This window comes from Cydia amplana, chromosome 7, assembly GCF_948474715.1.
Source record: "Cydia amplana chromosome 7, ilCydAmpl1.1, whole genome shotgun sequence".
Lineage (NCBI taxonomy): Eukaryota > Metazoa > Arthropoda > Insecta > Lepidoptera > Tortricidae > Cydia > Cydia amplana.
In genome coordinates, this window is record NC_086075.1 from 18,594,135 (window position 1) to 18,606,377 (window position 12,243).

Sequence of the window (12,243 nt, forward strand, 5' to 3'; positions counted from 1 at the left end):
AGCTTTAAAAAAGCGCTGGTGGCCTAGCGGTAAGAACGTACGACTTGCAATCCGGAGGTCGCGGGTTCGAACCCCGGCTCGTACCAATGAGTTTTTCGGAACTTATGTACGAAATGTCATTTGATATTTACCAGTCGCTTTTCGGTGAAGGAAAACATCGTGAGGAAACCGGACTAATCCCAATACGGGCCTAGTTTACCCTCTGGGTTGGAAGGTCAGATGGTAGTCGCTTTCGTAAAAACTAGTGCCCACGCCAATTACTGGGATTAGTTGCTAAGCGGACCCCAGGCTCCCATGAGCCGTGGCGAAATGCCGGGACAACGCGAGGAAGATGATGACATCTTCCAGCTTTCTCTCACTTGCGTTAAAATCTCTCACCCTATTTTATTATGATAGGAGGCAAACAAGCATACTAATCGCCTGATGGTAAGCAATTACCTTCTTTGAAACACCAAGAGGGGTTGCAAGTGCGATGCCGGCCTTAGGGAGTACGCTCGCCATCTTCGCGCCGCAATCTCGCAAGCGACGTACTTACGTTCTTGTTAAGAGTAAAATTAGAAAAAAAACTATGTGACATGTGTGTATTATTATCAGTTTCATTTCTCCACTACCTAAAGGTTGTCTGGAAGATCGCTCTTTAGCGATAAGGCCGCCGGTTATTTACCTCTGTCTTCATGTATTATTTGTGTTTCCATGACATAGACATAGATAGAGAAAATTCAGCAGCTTTCTAGAAACATTGCCCGTTGATGGCAATCTGGGCCAATTTTTTTTATCTACGGGTTATTCTTCATAGGTACCGTAAAACGGGGTGAGTAGGTTTCGCGGGGAGAGGTGGGTTATGAATGGGGAGAGAAGGTTTGAGAGGGGGGTGAGAACGGATTTTAAGGCTACTGCTACAAAAATAATGTATTCCTATTTAAAATGGAGCTATAGTAATACGCATAATAAAAAAAAATTGATCCAACAATCTTCCAAAATCACCTTTGTATGAAAACCCCTCTCGCCCCAAATACGAGGCACTACGGGGTGAGGTGGGTTTTCCTCTTTATCGTCATAGTTATGAAATGGAACTACCCAAAATAAAATAAAAACTAAAATACAAACGTCCGGAACACTTATTATATACACCATTCAGTTTTCATATGTAAAAATAAAATGTTATCGAGGTTTGAATTTCAGTTTTGACCCTACTCACCCCATTTTACGGTACTTAGTAAGTTTTATTATGAATTTCATGTGTAATATATATATATTGTGTATACGTATTTTAATCCCACGCCTAATCAAGCCGCTTGTCATATTTGCAGTGCAGCTAATTGCAGAATTATCCGTGAAATGGAACCGTCGGGCTGTGACGCGCCGTGGCCAGATTGGTTTAGTACCGTCAGCGAACACATGGCTGGTCATTTATGGTTGACAAATGGTTGACAGTATGGTTGGCGAAGTCGTCTCGACAATATAAGGCCAATTCAAACGTGCACTGATATCGAACCGATATTGGAATGATATTGGAATCATATTTTTTTTACTATTATTATATACCCTAGTTTATGTCCCACTGCTGGGCAAAGGCCTCCCCACCTTCCTCCACTCAACTCTGTTGTTTGTATTTTCCCGCGAAACCAGATAAAATGCGAACAAGTCGTCCCGCCATCTCCTTTTCGGTCTGCCTGAACCCCGGCACCATCGATGGTGTTCCATGGGTCCCACTCGGTAACCATTTTAAATCATAATGAGTTAAATGGTGTGCCGTGGGTCCCATTCAGTAACCATTTTCAATCACATTAGTTAACTGTAACTCGCTTAAAACTCCCTGTTTGACTTACTTTGCTACCAGTACTAGTAGTCCTCGTACAAAATCACCCGCACCAGGGTATTTCGAGCCGGCCATGTGAAACTACGTTAGTGACGGCCTGCGCTGCAGCTCAGGAACGGCCTATCTGAATATGTGTCACAACTTTATCACATACAATTTGGGACTATTCAAACTATCTAGTCGGCTAGTAGGCTGTTAATATAAGGTGTGAAATTTTATCGGTGACCAGAAGTTGAAAAATAATAATAATTTACCAACCTAAATAGAATTTAGTACGCGAGATCTCATGCAATTTCCTAAAACTAACGAAAAATTTAGTAAGTAGTACCAGCCTATCACTACCCCTAGTGTAAATTTCATTCGATAGCGCGACGTCGTACGCGTTTGCGTTAAGTGTCATTTTGTATGGGAGTTTCCAAATCATCCCGCTTGGCGCGCTGTTCAAAACCCCATACAAAAATAGACAAAACGCAAACGCCAACGCTCGTCCCGCTATCGGATGAAATTTAAGTACACTACGGGTCTGTCTACCAGACAAGTAGGTAACTTGATTGTCAAATCTCATGTTATTTCAAAATGTTGTTATAAAACGAGAGTTTAACTTCAATAGTATGGCGGCTGCTAGGTTTGTGCGAGTCTTAATAATATCAGTCACCGAGTCAAGCTCTAGGTTATTTCAGAGACAAATTTCCAGACGTTTATCCCAGACATCATTATACAACAATGGAGTCTGTATGTAACGAGTTCATCCCTCTCAGTGGCGATTAGGTTCAACTGCTTTCAATACAATTTCAAAAGCAGATCATTATTTTTCGAACGGAAAGACGTACCACTGCTGGTAGTTAATATTAAAACTTAACTGAACTGTTGACGATACCAATAACAAGCAAATTTTTAAATCATAATAACAAATATGACGTATACTTGAAGTAAACACCATTCATTAAATGTGTTAGTTCCTTCATTATCTATTCGCACACCTAAGTATTCGTATTCGTTTATTCATTAAATATGTACAGCAAACTTTTCACTATATCTAATTATACATTTTAATTGAAGTCAGCGTTTAAAGACATAGTGTGCAGTAACAGCCCAAAAAGACCGGGGCCTGTGCTAGGGCTAGTTACAATATATGTGACACAAGTTTAGAGAGCGATCGGATAAATAAATTTCCTATACCTAATATAAAATTTACTTAGTCAACGAAAAATGCTTAATTAAACATGTATTACTGGCTATATTTTTTTTATTTTTTTTTTATTTTATGTTCGTATATAACATACTATATACGTATACTGGATTTATAATTATGTAAGTAGCTATATATATTATTTGTTATATAATAGACATACATATATGGAAGAATAGAGAAATATGACACGGAGTTACGTAGCTTTGTATTTATTGAGGAAATATTTTTATGTAAAAGTCTTTAAATTCTGTAAAGGAAAAACTCAGGAGAAACACTTTGGTTTTTTTATTTAGCCTAATTATGTAATTTTGATTATTTTGAGTAGACACGCTTGCATAGCTCGATTGCAGTATATCCTGTAGGTCACCTGGTAATTTGTCAAAAAGCGTAGGTCCAATATATGAGTAGTGCCTCCTAGCTGCAGCGCTGTTCCTAATTGGTATCTTACTCGTATATTTACTTCTAGTGTTTCGAAGGTTTGCTGTGTAAACATTTAATATCATATCATCTATATGTCTCCCCATATATACTATTACTTGCCAGATGTATAGTTGCCTTGGTGCTAGCACTTTACTTAACTTATAAATTGCTTCAGTAGAAAAACGCCTTGGTTTTCTTTTAATAATTTTTAGAATCAGTTTCTGTGGAATTTCAATGTTTGTTATATTTTTTGCGCTACAGGCACCCCACGCTATGATTCCATACAATAGTATAGTTTGGGTTAAGGCAAAATACACAGTTTCAAGTGTTCTCTGGTCAATTATATTTCGAAGTTCTAGAAATATATATGCGGTTTGTCTAATTTTATTAGCAATATGTTTGCAATGTAGGTCCCATTTTAAGTTTTCATCAATTTCAACACCTAGGTATTTTGTTGAGTGTACTTGATCTATTGTAGTGCATGTACAAGCAACATCGGGAGTAGGACGACATTTATGAATTTTCAAGTTGATGTTTTGCTTAGGTTGTCCTGTCTTGGTTAGCGAGAAGCAAATGTAGTTAGTTTTTGAGATATTTAGACTCAACAAATTTCTCTCATACCAATTTTGTGCCACTGTTAAGCCCTCTGATGCTCTAAGACATAGGTTCCCAAACTTTTTTGGGCCACCGCCCACTTAGGTGTCAAAAAAAATTCAGGCCCACCATCACGGAATAATAGCGGAATTAACGTAGGTACCTATTTTTAATTCACGGAAAAACTATGAACTTCTACCGATATTTCTTACGGTTTGATGTCAGGGGCACGTTCGAATTGGCCTGGAAGATTCACAACAAAGACCTAATTTATTAACTTTTTCAACTTTTTAAAACTGATATTTAGGCCAATTAAATTAGAACTTTTCGAAAAAGTATTCCACTCATTTTAAAGCCTTCATTTGGTCCTAAATACGTGTAATCCGAGTTTGCTCAATTCCAGGTGTGCATCAATTCTAGCTATTTTTCAGTTTTTTGCTTGCAGCTCGAAAACGGTACACTGACGAAAAAATTCGTCTAAACATGATAAAAATTGATCTGAGGATCCGTAAAGTACCTTAATTAACCTTAATTAATATGAATTCGTAGTTAATGTTTGTAAAATTGGCCTTGAATTTCTTTTTTTTTTGTATAATTGTGTTAAAATCCGACATTTTTTTTCGCCAGTATCTGATCACAAAATATTGCTGGTAGTGACATTGTAATTGATGATTCCTTCTAGGTACATCAAGTGGTTTGGAAATCCAAGGAAAAATGTAACGACGAAACGTGCCGAGAAAAGATATGCACTGCCTTTTGCCCTTTGTCTCGTCTTGGCGGGGGCACGGCCGTGCCCCCAGATCTTCCAAGGCTTACAAAATGTATGCACACCTCCTAGAATTGAGCAAACTTTGATTACACGCATTTAATTTAGGACCAAATGAAGGTATTAAAACGATTTCTAGCTTGCTGAGAATTAATTCCTCAAAATGCATTTTGGATCTTATTTGATTGACCTAATTTAGCGAATAGGTAAATAAAATAAATTGCGATAACACAAATAACCCTATATAAATAAATCTATTCGTAATTCGTATTATCTAATATTTTACTTTTTGTTTCACTTGCGAGAGCGCCCGCCTGGGCAGCATGAACGCCCCCCAATTTTTTTTGAGGCCTCTACCGCCCCCCTGAAACTCTTCAGCGCCCACTGGGGGGCGGTATTGACCACTTTGGGAACCTATGCTCTAAGACCTACTTCATCCCAAGATTTATCCACAAAACTTATTACTGTGTCGTCAGCAAAACAAATACATTGGCATGTGTCTGATTGTAGTATGGAAGTGATTTATATTTCATTAGTTAAATTGTAAAAGGGGTTAGGTATTATTTTCAAGAATTACATAATGGTACTGTATAACGTGACTTATTTATCGACATCGTCTTACTTATGTTACGTTTCACATATGTCCTCGCACTTTTTAAACGTCTAACCGAATTGCACCCTTCGGGATCATTTAGACGGTGCGAGAACTCGCATACGAGTTTCATTACATTGTGTCATTTGATCGGTTGGCTGAATTGATGTAACCTCAATGGTCCGCAATGTAATTAAAATCGTATATACCGGCGCGATTCGGGAAATGATTTAGAGATTCACTAGATATGAAATAGTAAAGATATGTGACGTTCCACGGCAAAAGGTACCATTGTCCCGGCTGAATATTGGAGCGGCGTTAATAATAGCGTAAGCGCCAGCCGCCATAAGGTACCTTTTGCCGTGGAACGTCACATATCTTTATTATTTCATATGTAGTGAATCTCTAATTCATTTTACCGAATCGCGCCGTACGGGTTCGCGTGCCGGCTAAATGTGGCGGCGGCCTTCAAACCGGGGTATGGTTGTGCTACGACTTTTTGGTACAAGAAAGTTCCTCCTCTAAGTTTATGCCCAGTACCGCACGTATATCGCACTGACACGGCGATCGTAAACCGTACTCTAAGACGGGGGTTTCGCGTAGCTAGTATTTATTATTTGCAATCAAGCACGTATCTAAAGTCCAATTCGTGAATTTCAGATGAAGTTGGCGTGTCGTGAGATGAGAATTAGGTATCAAGCGTTGTCTCTGCACTGAATTTTGATAAAGGTTTCATTTTGATTGCATCCTGCGTCGGACAGCATTTCAGTTAAATTGAGTGCGAGAGATTTACCTCAACCAGAACCTTAAGGATACGGAGACAGAGAAAACCTAAAAAAATTCTAATATGGTATTAAGAAGTCTTTTTTTAGGTCTCTGAGCGGAGAGGCTATACCTAGTCTATAAAACAAAGTCATGCGTGACAAGCTTGTATGTTGAAAGATTATAAATATTTGCTTTACCAATACCTACGTCCTATATTCCTATCCGTGGATAAAATCATTAGTCACGTTCGAAAAAGAACCTACAAATAGTACCTAACAAGTTATTTTATTGAAATATGTTAGTTGCTGAAGTCCAAAGTAAATAGTAGGTATACCTAATAATATTGCTTCGCTATTCCGGCAAATATTTTTCACAACACTAGCTCGTAAAGGCTCTCTTGATTGTTCAAAAACTGATGAAAAAGTTGCATTTTATCCACAAGAGTCGAAAAGTAATTGGATGCAAATTGTATGTTGCTTTAATAATATTAGCACGAACGGTTAAAAAACAACTTTGCCTCTTGTAAAACAAATAACTACTTATCACTTATTTGATTCGGGGGTAGCAATATTAGTAACAAGTGCTTTTCCAAAAAGATAAGGCCGCCTTTCCACTGAGGCGGAGATGAGTGCGAGAATCAACCAATAACATTGATTGTAATCCAGCGGAGCGGAGAAGAGATGTGGAATTACAACATGCAATTGTTTGATTCGCGCACGTCTCCTCTCATCTCCACCTCAGTGGATAGGCAGCCTAAACTTCGCGAGTGAACGAAAAGGTCCACATAAACACTAAATATTGAATAATATATAATATTAGTATGTGATTCTTCAAAAAAACCGGCCAAGTGCGAGTCGTACTCGCGTTCCAAGGGTTCCGTACATTAAGTTCGACTCACACTTGACTGCACATTTCTAATAGGTTTTCCTGTCATCTATAGGTAAAGAACTATTTTGTGTTAGTGTTAGACCCATTAGTTTCAGAGATAAAGGGGGGGGGGGGGGGGGATGGCCGGAGAGACAGACAGACAGACGCACGAAACTACCTAAGTATAAGGGTTCCGTTTTTTCCTTTCGAGGCACGGAACCCTACAAACATGTGTAGGTACACTGTGTCTGTACATAGTGTACCTACACATGTTTTTAGGGTTAGGGGGAGTAACCTGTGTTACTAAAGGATTGAAAACTGGGAGCCTACTCTCTACATAGGCTATGGTAACCGCTTATTATCAGGCGTACATAACTTGTTCGCGCTTATAAAATTCTTATTCGGGAGCACGACGACGTGGCGGCCATTTGCATTTTAATGCGGTTCTGATCTCGCTTGCACACAATATTAACAGCAAATTTGGTTAGCAAAACAGTGTTAGCTAACAGAAGTAGCTAACATCATCTCATATTTGAACGGTAGTCTAGAAAACCAATTTGTCAGAAAATAAGTTTCTGACAAAAAAAATTGAAAAAAAAATCAAAAAAGCAAAAAAAACGACGGTAGTCCTTTCAACGGGCAACTAAAACTCATTGAGACAATTCTAACACCAAACAAAATAAGGTTGAGTTGTTTTATCACAGAGTTCCTGTGGCCACCTCCTGTGTCCATCAGATCTGATCAGCTCGATGGTACCGTAAAGGATGACTCACGCTAGACCAGGCTGAGGCCGGGCCAGGGCGTCCGAAGCGTCATTTTCTATGACAGCCGATCGGTGATCACGTGGTGCTTTCTATAGAAAACGGAAGCTCTAGCCCCGGTCTAGCGTGAGTCATCCTTTATATTGCATTGTCAGCCAACTTACATATGTATGTGAAGTTTTAGATCAATCGAATGATAGGAAATGGGTTTAATTTAGCTTGCAAAATTTGACCCGATCATACATACAAACATTGCAAGTTAAACAAAAGCTTGTAGAAAAGGCAAGAAAATCCTTCTTCTTTTTCTACAGAGAGAATTGGTTTGCAAACTATAAAACTGGACTTTATGGCGTGCACTTACTTGTCTGCTTGCAACGTAGATCGTAAGGTCACGTTTGAGACGTCAGGAATCAGGATAAATAAAAGTAAGTGAACGAGATGAAACCCCTTTTTAGTATATAACCAGGGACTTGAAAATATCTTAGCCCGATTTTTGAAAGGCACCTTTATGATACCTCAGACTACACCAGTGTTACTGCAGAAATATCACAAATCCGGGCAGCAACGTCGATTTTATACATTTGCGACAGTAATGCAGTCGGCAGTAATGTTCCGCTGCAGTACTGTTGCAGTAAAGTTCCGGTGCAACTGCTGCAAATGACAAATTTGATATAAATGTCTCAAAAAAAATGTGACCTTTTTGACGTTATCTGCAGCAATGCAGATTTTGGATGCAGCAGTGATGTCACGCTGCAACACTGCTGCAGTAATGCTGTTGTAGTCTAAATCCAAACAGTACCTTAAATCTTTTGAACATTTCGTCACAGCCAGCTAGTCACAGCCAGTTAGTAAAATTAGAGTTGTATTCAGATTTAATTACCAGTTATGTTATTATCGATATGAAACAATCGTTCGCGTCGTGCTGCGAGTTGTGCTAAAGTCGTATCATAACATTAACAAAACAGTTTGTGACTTTTTTAAATGTTTTCGATGTTTCTTTGCTCGACAACAAACTGAATCCAACATGACTTCCAATCCAAAAGAAAAAATGAAAATAAATAATGCAAACGTGCCTTGACCCATTTATAAATCCACCCTGTAGTGTGCAATGCCCGGGGCACTAGCGTCGTATGCTCCGGCCCGTAAGTAGTCCTTTGTGCTTAGGATCAAAGGAGCCGCGAGGCCTAATACAGCTGTACTCAATACCAGGTCTGAGATCTAGGTTTCTAGAAGGAACTACTGCACGTACAGTCAGCTGCAGATAAAAGGTACCATCCCTGCATACAAACTTCTATGCAGGGGTGGTACCTTTTCTTTTCTACTACTACTTCTTCCTAAAATATACAGACGTGCCTTGACTCATTTGAATCTCCACCCTGTAGTGTGCAATGCCTGACGTACTAGCGTCATATTCTCCGGTTCGTAAAATAAACAATCACCAAGACCAAGACTAACAAACTAACAGATTCACTCTCCATTCTCCACGTAGACAAAGACCTGTATTCCCCTAAGGAAACAGGCACCCTTCGGGACATCCCGGCGTCCATCTAATATGGATAAGATACCTTTAGTTATAAACTCTAAATTCCTAAAAATAATCACAAATAAAACATAATTTGCTCTTCCATAGATTCTTACTCCGTCAGTCTTATACAGCCTTCCGTTTTGTCGGATCGAGTTATGATAACGCGAGTGTACGATAAGTACATTAAGGTGTTCATCATACATAACATTTCATCATGGCGGAGGTTGGAAAATAAGGGAAGATATACGGTCGCCATCAGATATATCGGAGCGGCCGAGGTGGTCAAAATATCTGAACACGCACTCTAGCGCCTTGACAATAAAGGCGTTTTCAGATACTTGTGAGCGCCTTGGCCGCTCCGATATATTTGATGGCGTTCAGGAAACCAGATTGAGATTTAACAGCTTGTTATGGCTTCGATCTTAGTTTGATACGACCTCGATGATTGCTCACGCTGATTGGTGCATGCGAAATGAACGATCGTCAAGGTCTTGTCAAAACCAGTTCAAAACTGTAGGGTGTCCAACGGCAGATTTCCGATCTCAAATTCAAAATAATTATCGAATGCGAGGTGCTAGAACGACGCAGGTGTTTTAGTATTTCACCGCTCCCACCTTGCATAATTAATAGTAAAAATCCGTTAAAATTTTAAAATGTATTGCGCTAGCATATGGTAAACAATTAAGAGCCCATCAACGTGCACACTAGCGCCACTGCTAAATAATCGTGATTATATAATTTAACGAAAGATATTTAAAAAAAGCGGCCAAGTGCGAGTCGGACTCGCCCATGAAGGGTTCCGTACTTAGGCGATTTATGACGTATTAAAAAAAAACTACTTACTAGATCTCGTTCAAACCAATTTTCGGTGGAAGTTTGCATGGTAATGTACATATATATTTTTTTTAGTTTTATCATTCTCTTATTTTAGAAGTTACAGGGGGGGGGACACATTTTACCACTTTGGAAGTGTCTCTCGCGCAAACTATTCAGTTTAAAAAAAAATTATATTAGAAACCTCAATATCATTTTTGAAGACCTATCCATAGATACCCCACACATATGGGTTTGCTGAAAAAAATGTTTTTGAGTTTTAGTTCTAAGTATGGGGAACCCCCAAAATTTATTGTTTTTTTTTTCTATTTTTGTATGAAAATCTTAATGCGGTTCACAGAATACATGTACTTGCCAAGTTTCAACAGTATAGTTCTTATAGTTTCGGAGAAAAGTGGCTGTGACATACGGACGGACGGACAGACAGACAGACATGACGAATCTATAAGGGTTCCGTTTTTTTGCCATTTGGCTACGGAACCCTAAAAAGGGGGCCGCTACGTACTGTATCTTGTATTAAAGTACTTTTTGAATACATCAAACTAGTTTCTATGTCACTGGATTCGTCAATCTATGAACTCAAAACAAAAGCGGCCGTTTTATCTTTGGACGCATAGATTGACGAATCCAGCAACATATAAACTATTTAGTTTGATGTATTCAAAAGGTACTTTAATACAAGATCTACGTACTGTACGTAGCGGCCCCCTTTTTGAAATATATTTAATTAAATTTAAATAGTAACACGATTATTTAGCAATGGCGCTAGTGTACACGTTAATGGGCTCTTAAATTAATTTTTCAAGCGCTGATATGGCTGTTAGCTTGGTGGGGCAGTAATGGCAGTATATGCCAGCCTTTGATGGCTACGCAAACATTTTTTACTGTATTTTGATCATAAAAGGCTTTAACGAATGTATCCTCGTGCCGCCCAATGTACATTAGGATGTACACTCAGTTTCGATGGAATGTCAACCTTAGTCAAAAACAAAGTAGGTAGCATTTCATTTGTCTCGTAAATTTTTCGAACAAATGAAATTGAACCTAATTGAAAATACAACAAGATTCTAACTTCCTTGGCTATAATTTTGTATGGTGGGCGGCACGAGGATATTATTATAATAATTGAGCATTTATAGCTAAATGATTCCGTGGTTAGAGCGGTTATCGTTAAACACGCGATAATAACTGGAAATCAATAACTACACACGCTAAACCAGCGAACTTTAAGGGATGTGATCAATGTTCAAAAGAAAATGTGTGTAGGTTTCGCATTTTAAGTATGGGAGAGACTCAGATTCAACTTCTTAGGGTTCCGTACCTCAAAAGGAAAAAGCGGAACCCATTAGGATCCCTTTTTATCACTCGTGCGTCTGTCTCTCTGTCTGTCTGTCTGATCATTCCCCCCCCCCCTATATCCTATTTTGTGTATAACTAAGTAAGAACTATTTTGTGTATTTTTTCAAAGTTTTTTTTTTGCGTTCCTTTAAATTTGTCCATTAGTGTATGACGTCCAACCCTGTTTGTTTAGAAAGTTCTTGATGAAATCACAATTAGCACGCTAGATTATTTTTCGTGATAAGAAAATAACTTAGTTACCTATGAGTACATGCAAATCCTGCAATACGTGAATTTACTAAAGGTAAGAGAAGTATTGTTTGTAATAATTATTTATGTTTTTAAGGTGCCAAGCATCTAAGAGTACCTATATATTCGAACAAACTAATTATTTAGACGAATAAATAATTTTTCTTTAACGGATGACTCATGCTATGTCCGGGTCCGGACCGAAGCTTCCGACACTTCTTTTTTCTAAAACGGGTGATCGGTGATCACGTGATACAAAACTGAAGTATCCGGCGCCTTGCCCGGACCCGGTTCGTTCTAGCGCGAGTCATGCTTTAAAGCACAATAATATATTTATCTAAATAATAATACGACGTCGAATAAGAGTCTCGACCAACATCTTGAGAGACTCTCGCTAGGTGGTTGGATCAAGGGCCAGATGCAGAAGGCGGTGATCTTGGACACGGCGCGGATAGTCCGTCGGTTCCTTTCTCTGCGGCCCTGACCACCGGTAGCTTGGGGCTTGCCCCGCTGGCGGCGGC